This window comes from Lepidochelys kempii, chromosome 1 (assembly GCF_965140265.1).
Source record: "Lepidochelys kempii isolate rLepKem1 chromosome 1, rLepKem1.hap2, whole genome shotgun sequence".
In the NCBI taxonomy this organism is placed as follows: domain Eukaryota; kingdom Metazoa; phylum Chordata; order Testudines; family Cheloniidae; genus Lepidochelys; species Lepidochelys kempii.
In genome coordinates this window covers 7,873,628-7,901,172 of record NC_133256.1, presented here as the reverse complement: position 1 = coordinate 7,901,172, position 27,545 = coordinate 7,873,628, and the positions used below count along the sequence as shown (strand labels likewise).

General features: G+C 51.0%; 1 protein-coding gene across 6 annotated transcripts in view; it reads right to left on the bottom strand.

The window, feature by feature from the left end:
- Nucleotides 1-25,796, bottom strand: part of ARAP1 (ArfGAP with RhoGAP domain, ankyrin repeat and PH domain 1) — a 232,190-nt gene extending 206,394 nt beyond the window's left edge. For 3 of the 6 annotated variants that reach the window (XR_012157526.1, XM_073333741.1, XM_073333758.1), the window contains exon 1: nt 14,522-14,825. The gene's annotated coding sequence lies outside the window, so the exon portion shown is untranslated. Of the gene's footprint in view, nt 1-14,521; nt 14,827-25,777 lie in introns of those variants that run through there. The other 3 variants (XR_012157524.1, XR_012157517.1, XM_073333749.1) reach the window with 3 other exon arrangements.
- Nucleotides 25,797-27,545: the final 1,749 nt, after the last annotated feature.

Sequence of the window (27,545 nt, the reverse complement as noted above, 5' to 3'; positions counted from 1 at the left end):
CACCACATCACAATCTGTCAGCACTTGGAGCACTGGTACTCTGGGGTGGTTTAAAGCACAGTGGCTGGATGGGGGTAACAGTGGGAGGTGCTGGGATCACAGCAGGTGAAGGGACAGAGGACTGTCAAATCCAGGGAGAGAGAGCAGAAACTTGTCTTACCCAGGGAGAGCTAAGAACTGACACACTAGAAGAAATACAGCCATTAAATAGTTTGGATTATAGGAGCCTACTGACCGCAAGAGGGAGTGGGATGCAGAGTAGCACTAAAGAGACCAAAGGTCTCTGTCTATCTGTATGGCTGGCAGAACTCAGTAGCAGCACTGCGATGATGATGATTTGTACTGCAGTAGCACCCAGAATTGCCAACTGAACTAAGGACCCTAGTCTACGTACTATAGGTGCCCATCTGACCTCCCGCTCCCTAGTCACCCTAGCAGCTGAGCGCCTCACCTTCTAATGCATTTCCCTTCACACCACCCCTGGGAGGCAGGGCTGTTATCTATTGTACAGATGGGGAAACTGAGGCACAGAGAGACAAAGTGCCTGGCCCAAGACCACCCAGCAGGCCAGAAATAGAACCCAGCTCTCCTGGGTCCAAGGTTAGGACCCGAACCGCTGGACAATCTTTCCCCTCTGGTTGCTGGATGCTGCACAGACACAGAGCGAGACAGTCCCTGCCCCAAAGAAAGTACAATCTAAAATAGACTAGAGGGGAAACTGAGGCACAGATGAGGAAAGTGACTTGCCCAAGGTCACCCAGCAGGCCAGTGGCAGAGCTGGGAATAGAACCCAGGGGTCCTGTCCCAGTGGCCCACCCCCTGCACCACGCTGCCTCTCCAGTGCCAGCTTCCCCTCCGAAACATGCCTGACCACTGCAGAATACAGATTGCCGTTCCCAGTTTTTTCCTTTTTGAGGCATTAGCGAGAGGTGGCCAGGGCTGGAGCCAAATCCATGGGACACGGATCCAGCGAGAACTCAGGGGTTACGTTTCGAGCGGCAGGGTGGTGAGACTCTGGCATTTCCCCGTGCTCTGCAGAATCACGCCCCTCACCCCGCGGCACCAGCTGCAACAGCCTGAAACCAGTTAGGACCGCGCAGCACACAGCGTATTTCACTTTCCTCTCAGCAGGAACTGAAAGTGTTTGGTAAATGGCTCGGCAGAGGGCGTGTGCTCGCTGCAGCCTCGTGCAGGGCAGCTGTGTCCTCCGCAGAGACGCTGCCCGACACCCTCGCACAGGACCGCTCCGCCACGATGGATGGCAGCAGACAGCAGCTTTAACAGCACACTGGGAGCGGGGAGGGGCTGCGTTCCTGGCGTCTCCAGCACTGGACCACCCCCACTATTGCAACGTATTAGGCTTCCAATCCCCACAGCCGCGTCCCGTTCAGCCCAGAGCAGGATCGTGCCAACAGACTCCAAGAATCTTCCTCCTCCTCCACGACCCATCATCTTCAACCAGGGAGAGCAGCAAGATGCCATTCCGGCATCCCGGGGCGAACGTCGGCTTTGTGCACGTACGTCATCCAACCATAAAGCCCAGGCATGGGTCTGAGCCACAATGGCCAGCTCCAAACGTTCCCGACGCTGAAGGGACTGTTTAGATCCCAAACCAGTCATTTGGCCCATTGCAGACGAAGGTGCCAGCTGCCTGCTTGGATCTGGATCTAAAGTACAGTGACCCACAGACAAAACTCCCATTGATTACCATGGGGGCAGGCCATAGATCAGAATTAAGCGCAGAGCACCCAGGCACTCCGTCTCCCTCCTCCCCAGGTGCTTTGAACATGGCTGCGAGAGCTTCGGTCACATGCAAACCTAGGACGTCTGCCCCACCGCTGAATGGGACTCCATGGGAGCGGCCTACAGCTTTGAGAGCCTGATGCGCTGATGAACTTATCACAGTGACCTGAGCAGCTACATTCAGGAAGTGCCAGGGGCCACCCCCAGCCCCAAAGGGGGGAAGGCTCTGCCGCGGACGCTGCCAAGGGTGGGGCAGGGGGAAGAAGGTGGGAGCAGAAAAGTTGTGATTAGAGGAACTAGGCGTTGCTGGGAGGAGGAGCCTTTCTCTTCCGTCCCATCTGGGCGGGAAGCCCCGGGTTATTTTTAGAGAGTCTTCTGCCTTTCCTCAAGCATGACATTTATGCAGCGACCTGACGATCCACTGACGCACGCGACGAACGCACGCGTGTCTCAGGCTCTGACGAAACAAGGACACGCGACGCGCCTCCAGAGTGCCAAGGAAAGGTGCTTTATAGAAACAGACTCAGCAACTGGGAAACGCCTTCCGCCCCAGCACCCCCCTTTGACGCAGTTTAACGCCTCGATAATTTAACTGTCCCCCAAAATCTCTGAATCTGCGACACTGAATTGGAAAAAAAGCAGCTTTTGTGTCACCTAGCCAGAGCCCTAGACGATCGGCCTTCTCAGGGTACGTCTACACAGCCCCGAGCCCGGGGCGACAGTCTCAGGCTTACGGGGCTCACGTAGACATGGCAGCTCGGGCTGTGAAGCCAAGTGAGAGGGTGGGCTTCAGAGCCCGAGCTGCAACTTCAAAGCGCTCTCTAAACACCTATTTTCAGCACAGTAGCATGGGGTTGAGGGGCTGGGGAGGGGCTCAAGTCTGCAGACCCAGGCTGGGAGGCTCGCTGCCCTGGGCTGCTGCGGGCTGTGAAGATCTACCCCAAAAGGGCAGTGCTGTACCAAGAAGTGACTGTGCACAGATGTCCCCCTTCTTATTCTCCACACCTGATCCCTGGCAGCGAATGAGGGACAGCAGCTCTGACTCTCGCTACTGCTCTTAGGCCAGCAGCTACAGGAGCCGGTGCCTCCCCGGCTGGCACAGCACCAGAAAAAACTAACTAATCCCCAGCTGCAGGGTCAGACTCATTCCTCACTTGTACCTGTGCTAACCCAGTTCGAAAACAAGACCGCACAGGAGTCTCTGAGGGGGCAGATTTTAGCCCGGCAGAATCTCTATTGGGGAGGGGCAGGGGGAGGGAAAGAGGGTGAGACAAGAAGACCCCAGCTTGACTCTCAGATCCCAGGGGGAGTTTGTGGGACCGGTATTTAAAAACACCCCCACACACGCTATTTTGTCCCCCTCTCCCAGCATGTCTGCCATCTGGTTTGTCAAGAGCTCTCTGCAGGGGTGAGTGCCTCCTTTGTTACTTGTCTGTCCAGTGGCCAGCACACCGGGGGCCTTGATCCTTATTTGGGGCCCCCACGCTCTCCCATAATGCCACTAATAAAATAAAAAAGCACCTTGCAAACGCTACTTGTTACTACACATATTTCTCAAGAGCTCATCGCTGTAGGATCTGGATTCTTCACACATCGACAAGAAATAAACCAGGCTTTCACAAACGGAACAAATAAGTCTTGCAACACCCCTAGGAAGTAGATCACTATTATCCCCATCTTACCGATGGAGAAACTGAGGCACGGAGAGATCAAGTGACTTGCCAAGGTCACCCAAAGCATCCACAACAGAGCAGGGAATGCAGCCCTGGTCAACTGACCGCCAGTGCCACGTACTAACCACTAGACGACACTCCCTCCAGTCCTCCCGCTCTCTTTCTGCATGAAAATGCAGCTTTTTCCCTGCTAGAAGCATCCCTAGCATGAGGCTTTTGTACTTGGCTTCTTGTTTCCAAAGTCTACAACGACCCCCTGGCCTTTCCTAGCAGCTGCAGCAAGCCTTGGAGCAGAAGAAGAGGTAGCATCAAGTGAGTGGAGTAATTCCCGTCATCTTCTGGCATGGCCACTTAGCAGCTTCCAGACGTCTCAAGCCTCCACTGCGTACTTCAGGGAAGTGGGAGAGAAGGAGCCCGTTTCCCTCATCTGCCTACAGCACAACAGACTGCAAACCTGCTTTGTTCCCTCCCCAAGGGGAAACCTCAGCAGGAGGAGAAATTCATCAAACCATCCCCCAGCTGCCTTTCACAGGCTGGATCTTGCAGATTCAGTTCGTGCACAGCGAGGAGATGGGGGGCTGGAGAACAAAGTCCGACTCCAACTCATTTAAGTGAGTAATGGGGTCAGCAAACACAGCATTGCACAACGGCAATCAGGCAGCGGATTAGAGAAGCAACTTTGCACTAGAGATAAACACAAGCCACAGAGTGCAGATTCAGAGGGTGCACGAATCCAGGGCTTAGGATCAACCTGTTGCAGAGACAAATTTAGATATCACCAAGGTCAGCAGCTGCGACTGCTCCCTACTCCTGGGAAGCGGAGGGGTTACACAGTCACTTTTCGGACCAAAGCCATATTTGAGGGGACTTGTCCGTAGTCACACAGGTCATTGGCAGAGATGTGGGAGCCACGCTCCTCGTCCCTTTCTCTAGCCCACGCGGACGCAACATTTGGTCTAATCCTGCAGGTAGGCCTTGGTTCAGCAGAGTACGAGCACATTTTTAACTCCACCCCTGCACTGAACTACACTCTCCACGCCTACGTGCTTTGCTGAATAGGAATACACTGACTCAGGTTCCTCAGCTAGTCAATTGTGTCATCCTTGGAAGCTGTCAGAGAGCCACAAAGAAATCGGATTTGATTAATAGATGCAGAATGACACTGAAGGATGACTCTGATATGCTATGAACTCAGAGGGCACATTCGATATTGGGGGAAAAAAATCAACTGGTTTCAACCGCTCAGTAACGGACTGTAGCCCACTGGCCTGAGAAGACCTCACCCAGAGGGATATGCTCCCTGTATTCCTGTAGGGAGATCCAGAAACGGACACTTCTCACTATCAGGGTAATTGGCCTGGAGATTCAGCTGGGAAAGCCGCTGAGCTGGCCATCCTGTCGCCTTCTCCTGCTTAGGATGCCCTGTTCAGAAATCCAAATGAACACTCGATCCATTCTGGATTAGGTGCGATTTCCTTCTCTCCTCTGTGCGCAAGACTGGTGGAGACCGTTCGAGACACCAGCACGCTCTCCAGTTAAACCCCCGGAGGGAGCTGTATCCCCGCTGGGAGCCAGGCCGACTAGAGAGTCGTGATCCAGCCTCTCACTCATGCCCTATCGCAGGCTGTCGTTATCTTTCCATTTCGTCCTCTGCTAACTCAGTAAAAATCACTTGTTTCCACCCTGCGTCAGAGCTCTGATCCCCTTGACCGGAGCCTTAGAAGGCAGGGCAAGGCTGAGAAGCCAGAAAGGTTTATACACACGGCAAGTGTCCTGTTTAGCGGGATGGGCAGCAGGCAGATGTATGTTTTGAGCGACAGCTTCCTCCTCCAGTGATGCCAGCCTCAACACCCTGTAGGTTCACTTCCCCCCACCCTCCAACATCTCTTCACTTTCTTCCCTGCCATCCTATTGCTGGCACCCCCTTCCAACCTCCTCTTCACTCATCTCTCTCCTGCAAACCCACCTCTCCTGCGACGCCTACTAGAAACAAAGCAGCTGATTATGGCCCAGCCGGGCAGCGCCTACAAAGAGATATTTATAGGATTTTCTCTCTGAAATGTTTTTTTAGGACATGGCCAATCGCCCCTTTACTGTATGTCACACCCCTTTTCCCTACTTGTCCTGCTTGCCCTGCCACACGGGAGAGAGAGAACCAGAGACCTCCAGCAAAAAGCACGAGCTCAATCAAGGTCCTAGAGCGGGGGGTTATAACAACGCGTATGCCCTCAGTGTAGGGGGTCCTGTAACACACTCACCAGTGGGTTACCCTCACACAGCACCTTACAGTGCACCAGGCAAGACTTTAACCAAAAATAAAGGGAGCAAAGAAGAGATTATTTGCTGCCCTGAGGACGAAAGGAAGAGAAAGACCCAATGTCGTAAAGCACACCTCCCTTCTTGCATGACGCAGCAGAGACCCCCGCGTAGCCGCCGCTGAATTTCACACGCTCGCCCACGGAACCGAGAAGCTGCCGTTTACCAGAGGTTGTGAACCGACGTACACAGTTCGTTGATGGCGGAGAAACCCTTCCACGCGCCGCAACGCAGGGAGATAAGAACCTCACAGAGGCACAGAGAGAGGTGAGGGAGCAGACACAAAGAACAGGAAGAAAGTTCTGTCTATCACAGATATCTACAGAACACCAGACAATGGAGTATCTATGCACTGATACTTCAGGGGGTTAAACCGCCTATTCAGCAGAAGAAATTGTGATCAAAAAGAATAACCTTGAATATCTACATGCTAAGATCTCTATGCTTTGGTAATAACAGTTACAAGGAGGACTTATTACTGACTAAGAAAACCTTACATTTATGTAAGGTATAAAGGACCTTTTAAATTACCTAGAGGAATCACCCATCTGTCACTGAAATGCAGCCACCTCTGGGGTGGCACACAGCATCAGTTTAACAGCACACAGCAACCTGATAACAACAAGTTAGCATAGAAGGGAAAAAGACGACCATATCCAATTGAAATTACAGGTGGGAAGATTATTATTAGCTATTATTTGCACACCTCAGTGAATACGGCACTTTATAGACATAAAAATAAGACAATGTTGGAGCCCAGAGGTGCCTACAGTCTAGCGTGGGGGTGGAAATCTAATTGCACAAGTGTGAATACGACCAGGGCACCAGAGAAAATGCATCCACTCTTTAAAAAAAAAAAAAAGGGGGGGGGGGGGACCATATGATATTTTAACAGCGAGGGATGAGATCAGGGGCCCACCACCATACTCATTCTGCTACATTACTGACTCATAGGGCACAGCACCAGCCAGTGAGTCATCAGCACCACTTCCTGCAGCTCCTGGGGGGGTCTCCTACCCAAGCAAACGCTGACCCATCTTGGCTTGTGGTGCATGACCAGCCCATGGCTCCCTGGCCTGTGACCACAAGAAGCGGTACGGCAGATTTCAGTTAGTGTAGCCATCCTAATGCAGGGCACAGTCTGTACGCCCCACTGCCCAACCCAGGGGAGGAAGAGACACCATCCTCTTCAGCCTTCAAGGTTGGCCGCGTTGCCATAAAATCGGAGGCCACTGTGTGGAACAAGCTGGGCCCTGCTCAGAACCAAACAAACTGGGTAAAGGTCTCCCTGCCTTTGTCTTAGAGAAGTGCCCTGCACGGACCGAGCTGGAAGAGTGCAGCCGAATGGCCGCCCAAGGCTTTCCAGCAAGTCTCACACCGATGGGCCTGTCCGCACTGTCCTGATTGGAGATTTGTCATGGAATCCTGTGGAAGGAGGATCAAGCCCAGACACACGCAGTGCATTCATTTTCTGTGGTGCGGTGGGGGCCAATTAGGGTGACCAGATAGCAAGTGTGAAAAATCGGGATGGGAGGGGGTAATAGGCACCTATATAAGACAAAGCCCCGAATATCGGGACTGTCCCTATAAAATCGGGACATCTGGTCACCCTAGTGCCCATAAGCCACCAGCGCGGATTCAGGCTATTGTTGAAAGTATAAGGTCTGGGGTACTTGAGTGACAACTCCGTTGATGTTCCTCCAAGACAACGGAGGTCCGCTAGATGGTCCTTGCTCTTTGTCCCTATCACAGGGTTCTCGACTCACCACTGGGGCGCCTCCTTGTGGCCCCCCCCCAACGTCTGGGGAATAGCTCCACGTGCTCTGACGCCCCTTTCTGTCTCTCATTTGTGCTACGACCCCTTTTGTGACTCAGGGTGCTCCCTCTTCCTGGCTTGGCCATCCGGTCACAATAGTTTTCCCCTCCCAGGATATCAAAGTCTCACTGGATGGGCTGACCCAGGCATCGTTCCCGGCAGTCCTCCAATTCCAGCCTATGCCACTCTAACTCCATCATTATCAGGCTTCCTTATCCACCACCCTTCTGGGTCCGCGCTTCCCTCAGGGCCAGGATCCCAGGGCTTCTGCTCTCCCCTGGGTCTCCTCCTTTCCCTCACTAGGCCCCGAGAGCAACTCCAGGCTTCCATACTGCACACTTCCTGGCTTTGCTCAGCTGGGCTCCATCCTCAATTAGAGATTGCTTATCAAGCCTAATTCACCCACAGGTGTGGACTGTCAGGTTAACTGGCCCCTTTGAAGCCTCATTAACCCTTTCCAGGCCAGTGTGGGGTGTCCACCTCAGCACAATCCCAAAAGCAGGGAGAGTTCAGGCCCCTGTTAGCTGCAGTACCCCAGGTATATAACTCCCTCCCTGAAACTGGCCACATTAGTCCATCTATGGCCCGCATTAGGGCTCGGCCTCCTTGTGTTATTCTTTGTTGGCCCAATTTGCATTTGGCAAAGAGTCGACTGGGGCCACTGCACCCAGCTGTAGATGTCCAGTGTTGTTTGATCTTAAGAACATAGGAACTGCCAGTCTGAATCACCTCTGTGGCCCATCTGGCCCAGTATCCCAGTCAGTGCCAGATATGTTAGAAGGTGGTGTCAGAACCTGGCAACAACAGGTGGGGGGTTATCTGATCCCCCACATTAGTCTAATTCTTAAAGACCAGCATGAGACCTATCTTAAAGCCTGAAGCTTGAGGTTTAATATCAGATTTCTTCAATAACGTACCCAGCTGTTTTTGATGGGAAATGCCAGAAACACAACAGCAAATCCCCAGTCTGTATCCGCAGATCCTAGAGAGACAAGGTTGGGGAGGGAAGACCTTCCTGTCCTGAAAAAGAGCTTGGTGTAAGCTCAAAAGCTTCTCTCTCTCACCAACAGAAGTTGGTCCAATAAAAGATTATACATCCCCCACCTTGTCTCTCTAGGATCTGGGACTGACACAGTAACAACACTACGGCCTACCCCCTTTAGGTCCTGTAAGACTGGGAGGCTCAGCAAATAAACACTGGTTTCAGAGTAACAGCCGTGTTAGTCTGTATTCGCAAAAAGAAAAGGAGTACTTGTGGCACCTTAGAGACTAACCAATTTGCTCCAACCCCTCAGACAGAGACAAACACCTACAAGATCTCTGTCAAGCTTTCTTACAACTACAATACCCACCTGCGGAAGTGAAGAAACAGATTGATAGAGCCAGAAGAGTTCCCAGAAGTTACCTACTACAGGACAGGCCTAACAAAGAAAATAACAGAACGCCACTAGCCGTCACCTTCAGCCCCCAACTAAAACCCCTCCAACGCATTATTAAGGATCTACAACCTATCCTAAAGGATGACCAAACACTCTCACAAATCTTGGGAGACAGGCCAGTCCTTGCCTACAGACAGCCCCGCAACCTGAAGCAAATATTCACCAACAACCACATATCACACAACAGAACCACTAACCCAGGAACTTATCCTTGCAACAAAGCCCGTTGCCAACTGTGCCCACATATCTATTCAGGGGACACCATCACAGGGCCTAATAACATCAGCCACATATCAGAGGCTCGTTCACCTGCACATCCACCAATGTGATATATGCCATCATGTGCCAGCAATGCCCCTCTGCCATTTACATTGGTCAAACTGGACAGTCTCTACGTAAAAGAATAAATGGACACAAATCAGATGTCAAGAATTATAACATTCATAAACCAGTCGGAGAACACTTCAATCTCTCTGGTCACGCAATCACCGACATGAAGGTCACTATCTTACAACAAAAAAACTTCAAATCCAGACTCCAGCGAGAAACTGCTGAATTGGAATTCATTTGCAAATTGGATACTATTAATTTAGGCTTAAATAGAGACTGGGAGTGGCTAAGTCATTATGCAAGCTAGCCTATTTCCCCTTGCTTTTTCCTACCCCCCCCCCCCCCGACGTTCTGGTTATACTTGGATTTAAACTTGGAGAGTGGTCAGTTTGGATGAGCTATTGCCAGCAGGAGAGAGAGAGAGAGTGTGTGTGTGTGTCTCTCTCTCTCTCTCTCCCCGGAAAAAAAAAGGGGGGGGGGTGAGAAAGCCTGGATTTGTGCTGGACATGGCCCACCTTGATTATCATGCACATTGTGTAGAGAGTGGTCACTTTGGATGGGCTATTACCAGCAGGAGAGTGAGTTTGTGTGTGGGGGGGTGGGGGGGTGGAGGGTGAGAAAACCTGGATTTGTGCTGGAAATAGCCCAACTTGATGATCACTTTAGATAAGCTATTACCAGCAGGACAGTGGGGTGGGAGGAGGTATTGTTTCATATTCTCTGTGTGTATATAAAGTCTGCTGCAGTTTCCACGGTATGCATCCGATGAAGTGAGCTGTAGCTCACGAAAGCTCATGCTCAAATAAATTGGTTAGTCTCTAAGGTGCCACAAGTCCTCCTTTTCTTTTTGCAAATAAACACTGCGGCCAGAACGTTCCTGAGCTTATAACACTGCACAGGAAGGAACCTAACCCCTCAAAGGGCGGAAAGCCCTGCTAAGAAAAGTGAGGCTAAGAGAAGGCACACACCACAAGATCGGCCTCTTCTGCACATGCAGGGAAAGCATAGATATTAACCCACAGTGCAGAGGAAATGAACAGGAGCACCTCACATAGAGGTGCAAATTGACCTCGGAGCTCCTTTCTGGTGCTACTTCTGCATGACACAGTAGCACCTAGACGTACCAACCAAGATCAAGAACCCCCTGTGCTAGGCTCTGTACAGACATAGTCACTGCCGCAAAAAGCTTACAGTTTAAACCGACAAGACAGGGTGGGGAGGGGAAGGAATTTGGGAAGAGAGCTACCAGTATGATTCCAGGCGTGGAAAACCTGCCCTACAGTCCACTTCATCGGATGCTCATGCTCAAATAAATTGGTTAGTCTCTAAGGTGCCACAAGTACTCCTTTTCTTTTTGCCCTACAGTGAAAGTCTTAAGAAGCTCCATCTATTTAGCTTCTCCAAGAGAAGTTAAGAGGCGAGTTCATCACAGACTAAAAGGAGAAGATTCCAGGGGTTCCAGTGTCCACTACTTCAGGGCAGCCAGGCAGGCAGACTGCCTAGGAGCACCAACCCCAGGAATTCCCTCTCGCAGGGAATTTCAAAATTTGGGTGTTTCACTCCAAGTCAGAACAAAACCAAATGGTCAAACTACCCAAATCCTCCACGAAACATAACATTCTTTTTCTGCACAGCTCCAGCTCTTGAAGCAAACAGAATAAAGGCACAACAAGATCCGAGGGCTGGCCGCTGAAGCTAGTTACATTCTGGCTAGAATAAGGCACACATTTGTAACAGGTATAATCATTGGAACAACGTGGGATGGGGTGGATTCTTCATGGCTTGAAGCTTTTAAAATCCAGGTTGGATGTCTTTCTAAACACCCTCTCGCTAAAGGGCAAGAAGCAATGGGCTTTGTGTGCAGCAAAGGGAGGTTTTGGTTAGATATTAAGAAAAACTTTCTAACTCTAAAGGCTGCTAAACTCTGCAATGGGCTGCCAAGGGAGGTTGTGGAATCCCCGTCATAGGAGGTTTTCAAGAAAGGGGTTGGACAAACCCCTGTCAGGGCGGGTCTAGGTTCACTTGGTCCTGCTTCAACGTGGGAAGATGAACTATATGACCTCTTGAGGTCCCTTCCAGCCCCACATTTCCATGATTCTGTGATCCAACCACAAGACATGGGCTATTAATTGGTCAAATTCTACAGCCTGTGTCTGAGCAGGCAATCCGGCTGGATGACCCCAGTAGACCTCACTGGCCTTACAACCTATCAATTATTATACCCATTGTACAGATGGGGAACTGAGGCACAGAGAGGTTAAGTGACTGGCCCATGGGCACAGCAGAGTCTGTGGTAGAGCCAGGAGCTGAATTCCAGTCTAGTACCTTAATCCAAAGACTATCCTTCCTGTCTAGTGTTAAGGGAACCCATCACTGAACACAGCTGATAAGCCTTGGACCAGATTCCAGCCTGCACCTAGCACAGAGACTCAGCTGGCATGGAGGGGCAACAGGGCAATTCTGATTCCATCCCTTTACCCCTTGAATACAAGGCAAGGAAAGGCCACTGTCAGGGTTCCCCCCCACACACACACTCTGAACTCTGGGGTACAGATATGGGGACCCGCATGAAAGACCCCCTAAGCTTATATTCTACCACCTTAGGTTAAAAACTTCCGCAAGGCACAAATTCCTGTCCTCGGACTGTATTGCTGCCACCACCAAGTGATTTAAACAAAAATTCAGGGGAGGGTCACTTGGAATCCCTGTCCCCTCAAAATATCCTCCTCAAGCTCCTTCACCCCCCTTTCCTGGGGAGGCTTGAGAATAATATACCAACTAATTGCCTTAGCAATGTGAGTACAGACCAGACTCTTTATCTTTAGGACACTAAAATCAATCAGATTCTTAAAAGAAGAACTTTGTAATAAAGAAAAAAGTAAAGGAATCACACCCGCAAAATCAGGATGGAAGGTAACTTTACAGGGTAATAAAAAGATTTAAAACACAGAGGACTCCCCTCTGGACTCAGCTTCACAGTTACAAAAACAAGAATAAAACTACCTTTGTAGCATAGGAAAATTCACAAGCCAAAACAAAAGATAACCTAACACATTTCCTTGCCTTACTTACAATGCATCTGATGAAGTGAGCTGTAGCTCATGAAAGCTTATGCTCAAATAAATTGGTTAGTCTTTAAGGTGCCAAGAGTAAGAAAAGTACTCCTTTTCTTTTTGCAAACACAGACTAACACGGCTGCTCCTCTGAAACCTTACAATTTCTGTAATTTTAGATCATTCCAGGTATGTTTTCAGGGGATGTTGTACCTGCCTGGTCTCTCTCTCTCCGTCCGGAGATGAAACAAACAAAGAGAGCCACAAACAAATTCTTCCCCCCCGCCCCCCAGATTTGAAAGTATCTTCTTTCCTCATTGGTCTTTCTGGTCAGGTGCCAACTAGGTGATTTGCGCTACTTAACCCCTTACAGTTAAAGAGATTCAGTACAGCTGCCAACGAGGGATTTTATGCTACCCTTTTCTTTACATTTATGACAGCCACCATTCACATTCAGAACTTTCAGGCAGTTTTAAATAGAGAGAAAGTGTGAAAACTCCATCCTATGTTTGTTTCCTCTGCAACATCCTTTCATCTAGTCAAGTTTTCGGCCAATGCACATGTCACGGTTCAGGGCAACTGCACCTGTGTTCCCATGCTGTGGTCCACCAAGGACACCCACTCATAGGCTTCTGGCTCCCAGCCATTCCCTCTCTTGGGCAGAGACTTGAATCTCTCTCCCTCCTAACTGGGTTTTTTCCAAGTTGCACAGTTCCCTGCTTATGTTGTGAAAGCCCCAGTAAGCCAGATTGCCAGCATCTGCACTTTGCTTTCTCTCCAGAGGCTAGGAGCTGTGTAATTGCCAGCAGCAGTCACAAGTTCCCACGCAGCTCCTTCTAATCAAGCACCTTTATTCTTAAGGTGAAAGCATTATGAAGAAAACATATTAAAAACAATAAAAGAACCTACAACCCTGCTAACAACCTTACCAAGTTCACTCCAACTCCAGCCTCGAGCTTTGGCAGGGGTCAGTCCTTCGAAACCCACAACTGGGCTTTTCCTATGGTTACAAGTTCATAATTGTCTCAGATTCAGAACACTCAAGAATAGCTCAGTCTTTCCTTTATACAGCTTGGGCCTTTGATCTTGGCCTCATGTCACAAGTGACCAGTAGCCAATGACTCCCTCCGGAGGGCATGGCTTCAAGAAGCTGGGTTCTCGCATAACCAGAGGTGGGAAATTTGCATTCCCCTCTCCCTGAATATTCCCCAAGAAAGCTACTTAACACTTTTTGTTCCCAGAGTCCATGCTCAGCTGGCACATTGAACAATATGAGCCTTTGAACCCCCAGGACTCACGTGTGTCACAGCAGGATTGCTCCCAACAGTGTTTTCGGGCTAAGTACTTATGCTATAACAAATCATGTTGAATAATAAGAGGGAGATATGCATGTTTGTATATGAGAGACCTAGAATATTAGATTCAAATGACAAATGTAAAAGGATTGCCCTTGTAATTTACACAAAATAGGAGTCACCGGTGGAATTCCCTGCTGACTGAGATTATTGGAGCACGGCAGTTGTAAAGCTGGGATGTCCTTTCTACAGCAAGTATAACGCTGAATGTATTGACGTGAGTCTTTATTTGCCCAGAGCCTTAGAAAACGGGGACATGCCTTTTGCACAGTTTGTCAAGAGTAACAGCAGAGCTGCATATACCAAGCAGATGTTGCCACTCTCACCGGCGGCAAGTCAGACATTACTCTGTTGTTCAAATTTTTCACAAGGCATCAACAGATTATTGCAGTCTCCAGGCCTGATTTTAATCTCATGCCCCCGCAGCGTCAATCAGAAATAACTCCACCCTGGTCAACAGAGTTACACCAGTGTAAATGCAATGCAAGTGAGCTCAGAATCAGGTCCAGTAGGCCAAATTGTGCTTTTCCACCAAAGTAAATAGGAGTCATTTCCTTGACATCCCTGGAGTTACTCCTGATTTACACTGGCTTGCCCTAGAGCAGAATTTAACCTAGGGACAACAAGACATAGGACGATAACGACAAACACACTCCTAGCCCAGGGTTAGATGACGTCTGCATACAGCTCAACCTAGCACCTGTCTAACGCGGCGGCTTCCTTTACCCCACATGTTGCATTGATGTGGGCTGTTCTCCCCCCGCCACCGGACAAACGTGAACATAAATTAACTCACAATTACAGCCGATGTCAGAGATTGGCCGACCGAGCCTCACTGGTGATCTCTATAAACAATAGGGATTATTCATAGTGTGCACACTATGTGCAGGCTTGGATTCCCGGCGGGGTACAACAGTTCCCCAGTCTTGTGTCCTCTCCTGAAGAAACCTTCTACAGACCAGACCCTCCGCCCCTTCCTGATACCAGTCTGTGGGTTTCTTATACTGCTGCTGCAAACAAGCTGCTTACAGGGGGGAGGAAACTCCTCATTTGCTATAAATAAGCCAGGCTCTGATGTTCTAGCAGCTTTTCATAACTGCTTGACTCACAGCCAGCTCTATTTAAATATCACCAACTCTCCAGCTTCCTGCTGCAGAGTGTGTCTAACAGAGCCAGATAATGATGGGCTTGTTTCAGAGGGCCTTTCCCTATACCCAGAAATGTTCCCCTCCTCCATACGAGGAGATTAGCAGCCACTGGTACAAAACAGCATGACTTGCTCCAATAGCAACCCTTACTCCTTCTCTGTTCCCTTCTGTCACGCTGTCTGGAGCGGCTCGCAACCGGGACTCAGGGCAGACACCCCTAAGCGGCCCTGTGTTCTGTAATTAGATTTCACCAAGCCAGTAACAAATGTGAACTCCTGAGTCACTCTGCCAGGCTTACCACGGAGTCACAGACAGTCCCCTCAGACCAGGGGAGGGCAAACTATGGCCCGTGGGCCAGATCCGGCCCGCAAGCTGTTTTAAGCCAGCCCCTGAGCCGCACCAAGCAGCTCGGCCCAACTCCAGCCGGGGCGCTGGGTCTGGGGCCGCACGACACGGCTTGGCCCCACTCCGGGGGGTGTTCAGTCGGGGGCCACACCCCTGAGCCTCTCCCCACATCCAGCCCCCTGCCCCAGCCCTGATCCCCCTCCCGCTCTCTAAACCCCTCGATCCCAGTCCAGAACACACTCCTACACCCCAAACTCCTCATCCCCAGCCCCATCCCAGAGCCTGCCACCCCACCCCAATTTTGTGAGCATTCATGGCCCTCCATACAATTTCTATTCCCCAATGTGGCCCTTGGGCCAAAAAGTTTGCCCACCCCTGCCTTAGACTCTCCAGTCTCTCTTGGAACCCAGACAAACTGGACTTAATGATAAATGGTCACATACACCAAAAATCACACCACCTTCAGGTTGCTTCCAGTCCCAGGAGACCAGTCACTTACCCCAGATCAATTGGTACCCTAGACAATGCCTGTAGCCAATCCTGTAATAAACTATCTAAAGGTTTATTAACTAGGAAAAAGGAATCAGAGTGTTATTTACAGGTTAAAGCAAGCACACGTTTCCATACTAATAAGTTACCATCCAACTCCTAAGAGTGACAGAGTTGCAGTGATTCGTCATTTCAAAGCATCTCTCAGGGCAGACCCAGGAGGCAGCCCCTGGAGAACCCTGGCTTCAGTTTCAGCCCTGTCCGAGTTCAAACAGCCAAAAGAGATGGAACATTTCCATGTGGCTTTGTTTTATTTCCTTCATTCGCTTCCAAGCCCACAGGACAAGCTTCCTGGCACGTAGCATTTCCCAGGTGCCAGAGAGCCATTAAACAACCCTTTGTGTTGCAATGTTCCTTGACGGCCCATCTGATTTTGATAGTCAGTGGGGGTGGGGGGATAAACAATTCCCCTGCCTGAATTCACAAGTTCAAAGTAAACATTTTCAAAGTCATAAAGCAAAACGTAGGTATTTCGCATAGCCTGGAATGCCGACATTGCAAGTGAGATTAATGTGTGTAGCTGCAACGTCCTAAATACATTCTTATAGGACTAGTGCCTATCCTCGGCAAAACTACCTTACAGGCAAACTGGTCTGGTCTCCAGCTAGGAGTCTGTCAGTCCTTAGCAAATGCCTGCAGCCTGGGCAAGAGCAGGCATCTGGCCTGCCAGCGTCACACCCTCCATCATCTCAAAGCAAGCCTCACAGTGCCAACTGCTTCATCACGCAAACAGTTCAATTCTGTGTGCAACAGACCGGGCACCGGTGCCATGGCACGGCATGGCTCACCTGAGTGCTGGAGTGGCAGGAACACTTCTTGCACTTTAGACCATTTGAAGCGTCACTAAGTCGGGTCAATGGTTTCCCTGGCACCTTCTTCAAAAATGGAAACTGCTTCCAGCAACTTTGCCTGGGCAACGCCCTCCCAGGGCTTTGGCGGGAGCTCATTTTAGCATTCAGCATCAGAGTAGCTGCAGAAACCTTCCATCATCAAGGGATCAGCCACAGAGCAATGCAAGAGCAGGATACAATGAGTCAGCAAAGCCCCGCTCCTCAGTAACTCCTAAGTCTTGGAACCTCCTTCACACTAAGCAACCTGAATGGCATTTAACAATCTCAGCCGAGCAGCTTCGCTGAGTGGCAATGCTGGACGACAAAGGATACCCTGGCAAGTGCATGGTCCTGCAGCCCTCGGGAAAGGCAGGAGCTGCTACTTTAGCTACACGCCGGACATTTTTCTGGTGCATGCAGCAGTTTTAAATGCCAGCGAAAAGGTCGAACAATTTCCCTGAGCGACAAGTGATTAAAAGGGCGGCCACCTGCAGAAGGCTCGGTTACTTTGGAGCCCTGCATGGTCCCCTGGGGGCACCGATATTTTTGGTGACCCCGGGGAGCAAATCTGAAGGGTCAGATGACTGAACTCGGCTGCAGCTCCTTCTTTATGGTTTGCTGCCCGAGTTTAGAACAGGTTTGTGTTAGCCCAGAGATTTTTCTTGGTTTAATCTGCACTGTGAATTTCCACAGACGCATTGGCAGTGCCAGACTGAATCAGAACAACTGGCCCATCTAACCCAGTCTCCCGTCTCTGGACTGTGGTTGGCACCAGGTGCTTCAGAAGAAGGTGCAAAAACCACAGTGGTAGACAGGCATCCTGACTTGGGAGGCGGTGTTCATTGCTGAATTCCTTAGGGTGAAATCATACTCCCATGGCAGCCGGTGCCAAAATTCCTGTGTACTCCGACGAAAGCAGCGGCTCCCTGTTTCCTAAATCAGATGGGTCAAAATCCTTCCCTCAGTCCCCACTGAAATCCACTGGAATCATACAGCTGTAACCAGGGGAAGAATAGAAAAACGAATGGCAGCACGACAATCGTATCACTTCACATTCGTTCCACAGGACCAACATGTCCGATCCAGATGATTAAGCAACAAAAGTGCAGGTTTTATAGCAAAAGGCTGCTAGGAACCTCTGGCACAAAAGGGGGGTGGGGAACGTGCTCTATTCCATCCTCCTCCGGTTCTGGCCAGGGAACCAGACTCTGATTCATAAGACAACAGACAATCACATTACAAGGAGGAGAGAGGAAAAGCAAGATAAGCTGGTGGGGGAGGGAGGGAGGGCCAGTTCCAGCTTGCCATTGGCCTCTTTCCTTCAGATTCAAGCAGCTCTCAGTCCTAGCCCGGGCACGTGTGTGTTATCAAGAGCAACCAATGCTACCCGAGTACCAGCAGCAACAGCGTTTACAGACCACGTGGACCCGCAGCAGCCTGCTTTGGTTTCTCAAATGCATCAGAAAGTACTGAGTGACTTGCAGCTAGAAAACAAATCTACTTCCACATCACTTTGGCCCTGTGTGCATCCTGGCTGACGGGCTTATCCCCCTCAATGAATCCTGATCCTTGGAGGAAAAATGAACCGGCAGTTAGGGCTCTAGCGTAGGACTTGAAAGTTCTGGGTTAAATTCCCGGCTCTGCTACTGATTTCCTGCGTGTGACCCTGGGCAACTCCCTTAGCCTCTCTATGCCTCAAGTCCCCATCTGTACAATGGGGATAACAGCACTGCCCTGACTCTGAGGGGGGTGTGGGAATACTGTACATACATTAGAGACTGTGAGGTGCTCAGATACTACAGTGATGGGGACAATGTATGTATCTAGGATAGGCTGCCTCTAGAGTCAATTCTCTACTTACAACATCTCTATAGACACGATTATTTACAAGAGTATTTCCACCTCAACTCTCTTTGGACACAGAGACAAGTGATTTTATAAATAAACCGAGCCTGTTAAACCAGCTCAATAGACTTCACCCTGCAGATCAGATGTTACCGATGTAATCCATTGCCCTTGTAATTTACACAAAACATAATTCACCTGTGGAACTCACTGCTGCAAGATATCATTAGGATAAATGAAACCCCGATATCCCTAGACCTTATCACTCCCCTCAGAAGAAACCCTGGGGCACCAGGCAGACTTCACAACAAGCGCTAAAGGACAGTAAATGTCAGATCAAATGGGGAAACAAATTCCAAAGACTCCCTTGCTGAGGGTGTCTGGGTCCACAGATGTTTAGAATTAAGGCATTGGTCGATGGAGTGCACCAGCTGATCTGGCAGGTCATGCCTCTCTCCGAAGTCTAGTACTCCAAAACCACGGCACTCACAGGTAAGCTGGAAGTCAGTCATTGCATTCTGGAGCATGGAGGTAACATCCGTTGCCGCCAGCCCTGCTAAGTGCATGGCAGGTTACACTTAGCTCCCAAGAGCTGTTCCAGGGCAACTCCGTGTAGGTCACTTTACCGTGACCCAGTGGGCGGTGGCAGAGACAGTAACCACGGTGGCAGGGTACCACAGCTAAGAGAAACAGACACTCTCTGCACCAGGTGCAAACAACGCCGCTGCCTCCTAGGAGGCCAGGAGCAATCAGGAACAGGGGCTAGCTTCCCCAGCCAAAGAGCAACACCTCGCTCTTCTCTGGACCGAACCCCACCCCAGCCAGTGGATTCTCCTCTAGTAAGAAGAGACGCTGATGAGCCAAAAGGAGCTGACAACTCTTCAGATCAAAGGATCCAGTTTCAGGCAAGCACCCTTCACTATAGAGAGCTACATACTCCAGGCCAGGTCTTCAGGAGGCAAGTCACCACAGGGTGCGTTCACACTGTCTGGGAGCCAGAGAGAACCGAAGGTTCTGCGTCCAGAAGCCTCACTACAAATGAGTTTTCTCTTCTCTACCATGATGGAGAACAGAGATACCAAAGCACCAGGCTACTCCAGGGATGAATGACACCAGTACCTTGGGTAGAGTATCATCATTAGATCCAATAAATAATACGGAAAGAGGGAAGGAGAAATACAGACAACACCATGTCTACAGGGAACACTTTCCTGGACAAACTGGTTTCCTCGTAGTTTCCCCACATCAGCGTTCCTAAGAGAGGCGCGTGTGCGTCTGCACACCCTGCTGCCCGTGCAGTGCTAGGAGCAGCTGAGGGGGTGTTAACAAGCAAGTGGAGCAAACCCACTCCAGAAGCGCCAGGGGGAGGATCGGAACACAAGCTTTGTTCACCTGGGGGAATGACCCGGTCAAAGCTCCACATCGCAGCGTGCAACACTCGGTCGAGTTCACTGCTCTTCCTCTAGGCTCTCTGCAGCATTCACCTCCCTAGTCCACCTTAGTGAGACAGGTTCTCCTGCAATGGTTAGTACCCCTGCAGAGCTGCTAGCCAAAAGTGCACTTCTAGGCACATCTGCAGCAAGGAAGGAGGGCATCGAAACCCATGCAACCAGCTTTTCAAAGGCAAAAGCAGGACACATGCAGGAGCCCCGCCCTCTCTATGGCCCCACCCCCTGCTCCTCCTCTTCCCCTGGGGCCCTGCCCCCTGACCAAGCTGGAGCCAGGCCATGGTAAGAGCTGCCCAGGGAGCCAGAGACGCTGTGGGGAGCCCCGGATCCTCCACCTGCCGGGTGGCATGACCAGGGGCAGGGACAGGAGCTGCTCTTGGGCACCGTGGTACCCCTCCCAGGGCAGGTGGAGGGTCTGGAGGCTCCCCACAGCAGGCCAGACTCCCTGGGTGGCTCTTACCACGACCCAGCTCTTGCTTCTGGCCTGGCCAGGGAGTGAATCGGGGGAAAAAAAGAGGAAAACATAAGAGCAGCCAGACTGGGTCAGACCAAAGGTCCATCTAGCCCAGTGTCCTGTCTTCCGACAGTGGCCAATGCCAGGTGCCCCAGAGGGAATGAACAGAACAGGCAATCATCAAGTGATCCATCCCCTGTCGCCCATTCCCAGCTTCTGGCAAACAGAGGCTAGGGACACCATCCCTGCCCATCCTGGTTAATAGCCACTGATGGATCTATCCTCTATGAACTTATCTAGCTCTTTTTTGAACCCTGTTATAGTCTTGGCCTTCACAACATCCTCTGGCAAGGAGTTCTGCAGATCGACTGTGAGCTGCGTGAAGAGATACTTCCTTTGGTTTGTTTTAAACCTGCAGCCTCCTCATTTCTGTTGGTGACCCCTGGTTCTTGCATTATGAGAAGGAGTAAATGACAATTCCTGATTTACTTTCTCCACACCCGTCATGATAATAGAGACCTCTATCATATCCCCCCTTAGCCGTCCCTTTTCCAAGCTGAAAAGTCCCAGTCTTCTTCATCTCTCCTCCTGTGGCAGCCGTTCCATACCCCTAATCATTTTTCAAAAAGAAAAGGAGGACTTGTGGCACCTTCGAGACTAACCAATTTATTTGAGCATGAGCTTTCGTGAGCTACAGCTCATTTCATCGGATGCATCGGAAGCTGATGCTCAAATAAATTGCTTAGTCTCTAAGGTGCCACAAGTCCTCCTTTTCTTTTTGCGAATACAGACTAACACGGCTGTTACTCTGAAACTCATCATTTTTGTTGCCCTTTTCCGAACCTTTTCCAATTCCAATATACCTTTTTTGAGATGGGGCAACCACATCTGCACACAGTATTCAAGGTGTGGGCATACCATGGATTTATATAGAGACAATAGGATATTTTCTGTCTTATCATCGATCCCTTTCTTAATGGTTCCCAACATCCAGGCAGCTTCTTTGGCTGCCGCTGCACATTGAGTGCATGTTTTCAGAGAACTCTCCACAGTGACTCCAAGATCTCTCTCTTGAGTGGTAACAGCTAATTTAGACCCCATCATTTTATATGGGAGGAGCAGAGGCAGGACCTTGTGGCAAGAGGGGGGCTAAGGCTCCCTTGCTCAGCCCCCACCTCTCCTCCCCACTGGAAAGAGGCTGGCGTTGCCCCGAGCCGGCACGGAGCGGTGTCACAGGGGGAATCCAGTACAAACGTTGCCCAGGAGTCGTTCAGCCCAGTACTGGGACTTGAACTCTGTATTGTGGGACTGTCCCACCCAATTCTGGACCAGTGGTCACCCTAGCAACCACCCACACTAACTATGCAATTTATAAATGAAGGAGTCCTGGGATCAGAGGCTCACGGATGGGAAACCCTTATCAGGTCACATCTACTCACGATAAAAACTACACAAAACACATAGGTTGAAATCTTAGCCCCACTGCAGTCAACAGGCATTTTGCCAGGGACTTCCATGAAGCCAGAATTCCTCCTACAGCGTCTCCAGGAAACAAGAAGGAGAATCCCACAGGCCTGCCAGAAAAGGCAGGTCCAAACAGCTGACGACATCAAACGCAGGCAGCCCCCAGGACGGGGTAAATGCAGCAGGACCATTCGAAGGGCTCTGCAATTCCAGCAAAGGAGGTGCTGGCCCAACCCGCTCTCCAATGTACAGGATCTGGAGGCCCTAAACAGAAACAAGCCTCCCCCCAAAACAAACCCACCTTAAGCCATTGCTCTCAAAGACGTCTCCAGACCCACTGCCCTCCTGTGACCTCTCTGCCTGCAAAACAACATTCCAGGGATACTTCAGCCTAGTCTTACTGTTTCCAGGAGGAAGCTCAGCTCCCCAGAGACAACCCAGCATTAATATGCAATACTTGAAATTGAATGTAATGTGCACCACGGTGCTCCCTGCAAACCGCCTGGCAATGACTTTGCCATAAAGCACGCAGGGGGGATCACGCTAAGGATCCCGGAGCGTGCCTTGCCATTAGATCCCACGCCTCCCACCTTGCTAGAGGATTTGCCCCTCCTTCTCCCAAAGGCCAATTGCTCCTAGGTTTGAAAGGTGCAAACGAGGGACTTTCCAAAGGTGGTTGTAATGGCAATGCACCGGACAATGCTCCATTGATCCTTACTGCCCTGCAGAGCCAGTTTGGGACCGTCGACAGACAGGGCTTCCGTTTCTACCATTCACATTACCCCAAAGACATAAATTCCCATAAGGAAACCCACCAGTTACTCCTATTTAAAGGAGATTATGCCATTCTGGATTCTTAGCAATACTTATGACATACTTCCCCTTGCTCTTTGCTACCAACAAACAAACAAAAGATTAAACCCTTGCAAGGATCAGTGGTGGATACACACCAGATGACCAGCCACACGTGTAATAAACGCATTGCAACACATTGTGTAATAAACACATTGCGCATTGAGGAGTAAAACACCCACAACGCAGCTGAGATCTCGCTCCACAGGGCCTTGCGAAGGCAAGTTTCACTTCTGCTGGGGAAAAGTGGTTCATTGGAGCTGCGCACCTATGCACGTCAGCTATAGCCAGTTGATGTCTTTCCATTGCATGCAGCATGCCTCGATCGGCCTTTCTGGTGCATGCAGCTCACGCTTTACAGCCAAGCTGCTCCATCGTCCTCTCTGCTCACCTAGTGCAGCGTTTCTGATTATAAACACCCCCCAATCACCACCTCCACACAACCATACATAAAAATCTCCCAGAGTTTGCAGCAAGACAAAGGACTTAGCAAACCCCAGCAGGGTGTTCTCCATGAGACGCCTGCAGCTTTGGAACCTACTCCCTCTACTTGCTCGGAAATAGCCCCAATGCGCTGACCTGCCAGGCACCTGCAAGACTGCAAGTCGTATCTATTTACCCAGGCCCTTGGGGAGAGAGGAGCTGATGCTTGAGCAGGAAAGAGGAGCGTTTGCTAGGCTTGATTTTCACTTGGCTGTGATTGTGGAGTAACTGCCGGTCTTCGGTTGAATTTGGTTCTGTTTTTAATTGTGGTAAAAGCACCAAGAACAGTGGATAGGGAGCCTATTTTTGTATATTATACATCTACATTATTTATCTCAGTAAAAATTAATAGCCAGAGCTAGGCCCCAAGTCTGTGTGGGCAGACCCTTTTGGGGCTCCATGCAGGGGGACCGGGCCACATGTTGCTCATTACAGGGGCTGCAGTTTAGCTTTGCTTCAGAGTAGCATGGCCTAGTGGATCAAGCACTGGACTGAAACTCAAGCAACCTGGATTCTATTCCTAACTCTGCCACTAGCCTGTTGTAGGACCATGGGCAAGTCACCTTACTGCCCTGTGCTTCAGTTTCCCCATCTGTAAAATGGGAATAAAGAGATCCGCCTTCAGGAATTAAACTATGTTTCCTTTTTAATATAATTTTATTTTATTTTATTTTTTTTGGTAATTGAAAACTGTGTCTGTCACCACTGTCCCTCAGAACTGGGAACGTTATGCTGGTGAAGGGACAGTATCTGATGAGTGAATTCTATTCCATGAGATTATCTATTAATTCACCGGGCACAGTTTGTGCAAGATACAGGAGATGCCCCAATTCTGCAGCGGCTTCAGTGGGGTTCCGGATAGGTTAAGGGGTTCCATGTGCATGCTGCTCATTGCAGGGTCAGAGCCTCTATTTCTGGAGACATAGCCAAAGCGTTTGCCCAAACCCCCTCCAAACCCAAGGTGCTCAGCGCAGGAAAAGAGCAGGAGTGGGTGGGCGAGGTTCTGTGGCCTGCAATGCGCAGGAGGTCAGACTAGAGGACCATGATGGTCCCTTCTGGCCTTAAAGTCTATGAGTCTATCCTACACAGAGGAGAACAGAACCCAGACCCAACCCACCCTCAAGCCCCGATCCTGTCATTGGATTCATGGTGGCAGAGCCACCCTGCACTCATTCCAATGGGGCTCTGTGCCCATGTGGATCCAGTTTAGGACAGTCTGTACCTAGACCTCTTTACCTAGGATGAATACATACCCTAAGAAAGCCCCAGATGATCCAGAACACGGCACCCCATCTGCTAAAGAATGCAGGTAGCTCTGATCATATCACCCCCAAGCAAATAAACCTCACCGCTCCACATGGGCTCCCCACTCACTACAAGACTCCTTCCTATTCAAAGCCCTGGCCAGCGGAGATCAGCTCTCCCTCTGCAAGGGTGCCCTCCCACGACAGCTACAGCCCCCCAGAACGTAGAAACCAGTGAGGGCAGGCCCATGAGAGCAGGGCATGGCACTTTCACCCGAGCCGGACCCAGACTGTGGAACTCACAGCCACAGGAGCCAAGAAGGACCCCTCTATAAACAGGGGCTCTCCCCGTTTTTATAAGGGGCTGCACAGCTCATCCCCTTGCCTCAGCATTCCCTCCGTAAATGCAACACCTGTCCTTGCACAAATTCACAAACTATACACGTTAGCAAGGGCTTTTTTACCCCCCGCAGACTGGGAAGGAAGAGGGAGTGCAGCTGTGTTTATTTCTATTCTGAAGTACTTGGGAGGCGCTCAGATGCTGGGGCGGCGAGGCTTGGGGGTCTCTACAAGCAGGCAGAGAGAGCTGAATTTGCAGGCCAGCTTACGTCCTTTCTTAACCCTTGGAAGGCAATGCTGGTTGCGGGGCAGAACTTGCTTGTATTTGTGAGCCCAGAAAATGGCATTAACCATCATGTGCTGGGGCCAGATTCCCTTCTGCGTTACACAGGGTAACCTGGAGGGCCTCCAGCCGCTTCCCGGGGCTTAGTCCAGAACCACAGCCGCGGAACCGAGATCAGAAGCTGGGCACAAACCCTGCCCGCAGCCAGCGCCTTTCCACGTCCAAACCCCTCGCCCAAAACAAGATTTGTAAAGCCCCGTTGCAGCATGTGGCCGGAAAAGAAAGAAATTGACAAGAAGGTGGGGCGGCGGCGGGGGGGTGTCATGGAAAAAAATGAATGCAGGCTTTGTCCTTGGGGGTCTCACCCCCCCCAAGTCTGCTGCTGGTTTCGGCAGCCCTCCGTGGCTGCGCTTTACCGTGGGAGACTCGCACGTTTCTGAAACAAAGTTTGAGCAGAGCTTGGCCGAGACGCCCCCCCCCCCCGCCAGGGCACGTGGGGAGGGGGCGGAAGGGGTCCTGGGCAAAGCGGCTTGGAGGGGCTGGGGGGGGGGATTATTCAACCCCCTGCAAAGCCACTGTTTGGGCTCTACGAACAAGCGTGGTCTTTGCAGAGTCATCCCCCGGCCTGTCCCTCCCCCCTCTGGCCCCCCCCGCCCCCCCCCGCGATGCACATCCTGCCTCCAGGGCCAGAGAGGAGGTGTCGGGGAAAGTGGGGGGCGGAGGGGGGGCAGAAAAGCAGAGCGCAGGGCAGTGAAAGGAGAAACTGACCTTCCTCTTCCTCTGCAGGCTGCCGCCCCCTCACTGAGGGAGGCTCGGCGCAGGGCACCCCGGCGGGGGGGGGGGAGGAGGGGGAGGGGAAAGCCCTTCCCAGAATTAAATAAATCACCATATTTGCATACGCGCAGCGGCGGCCCTTCCCCTCCCCGTGGGAGCTGCTGCAGCAAAAGGGACCTGAGCCCTGCAGTTCCTCCACCTGGCCCCTGGCTTTGGGCTCCTGGGTCTGGGACTTCCCCTTTCCCAAACCTGCCCCGCTCGCCTGCTCTCTGCCATGCTCCCTTCCTCCGTCCCTCAAATTCGCCGTCTCGGTGCCCCCTTTCCCCTCCTCTCCGTCGCCCGCGACTGGACGCCCCCTGTCCGCCACGCTGCGCGCCTCCGGCCCCCTTTCCTCGCGCCCGCTTTCTTCCCCCGCGGCACTGGCCCTTTCCTTCACCCCATCGCTCAGGCCCGTCTCTCCTTGCGTTGCGTGGACAGTAGGACGCCGTGTCACGAGGCCATCTGTCCAGTTTTAAGCCGGGCAGGCCTGGTTCTGCAAGGCTTGCCCCCCTCTGTCCGGCCGGATATAAAACCGGGCCTGGTTCTGTCCGGATTCATCCTCCCAAGGCCCCCCGTTTTGAGGAGCAAGCGTCCCCGGCCCCAAGGCCACGCCAGCAGGGATGGAATGGCGCCCTCTCTAAATGGGCGTCCTTCCACGCATCACACCGGCAGAGACGGGGCCATGCAGGTGGAGGATGTCCTGTGTTCTGGGGATGCGCCCATGGCCACCCTACCATACCGTTTAGGAGTCTCCATCATGGGCCATTGTGCGAGGTGCTGCACAAACACGGAATAGACGGTCCCTGCCCCCAAGGAGCTTACAATCCAAGTACAAGACAAGAGACAAACAGACGGAGACAGTCAGAGTGACGCGGGGGAAGTACAAGGAAACAATGCGACAACTCTGGTCAGCATGATTGTCAGTGCTCTTCTTTCTCTCTCCTTTTCAGGCACTCCACCCATATTCGCTGCCTTTTTTCCCCCTGCAGAGTTGTGGGGGAGGGGATTTGTCCCTTTTATTTGCTTTTTGTCTGGTTGAGTTTACATGCCATGTTATTTCTTTCCCCTGGGAATATGGCCTGCTGGGAGCTGCAGCCTGGAATTCGCTAACCCAAGGGGCACTGCGGGGTTGGCAACTCTGACAATCTTACTTAAAACCCTGGCTCCTAGATTCATGTGATTACATTAGAATCTCAGGTTTCAGAGTAACAGCCGTGTTAGTCTGTATTCACAAAAAGAAAAGGAGCACTTATGGCACCTTAGAGACTAACCAATTTATTTGAGCATGAGCTTTCGTGAGCTACAGCTCACTTCATCGGATGCATACCGTGGAAACTGCAGCAGACTTTATATACACACAGAGAATATGAAACAACACCTCCTCCCACCTGGATTTGTGCTGGAAATGGCCCAACCTGATGATCACTTTAGATAAGCTATTACCAGCAGGACAGTGGGGTGGGAGGAGGTATTGGTTCATATTCTCTGTGTGTATATAAAGTCTGCTGCAGTTTCCACGGTATGCATCCGATGAAGTGAGCTGTAGCTCACGAAAGCTCATGCTCAAATAAATTGGTTAGTCTCTAAGGTGCCACAAGTCCTCCTTTTCTTATTAGAATCTTAGCTTTTTTTTCAAAAAGGTCTAGCCCTCCTGGTTGTGGAGAAAAGCTTGGAAATGTGAGCCCAGCCCGCCCTAAAGGCTCAGAAGCCAGTGCGCAAATAA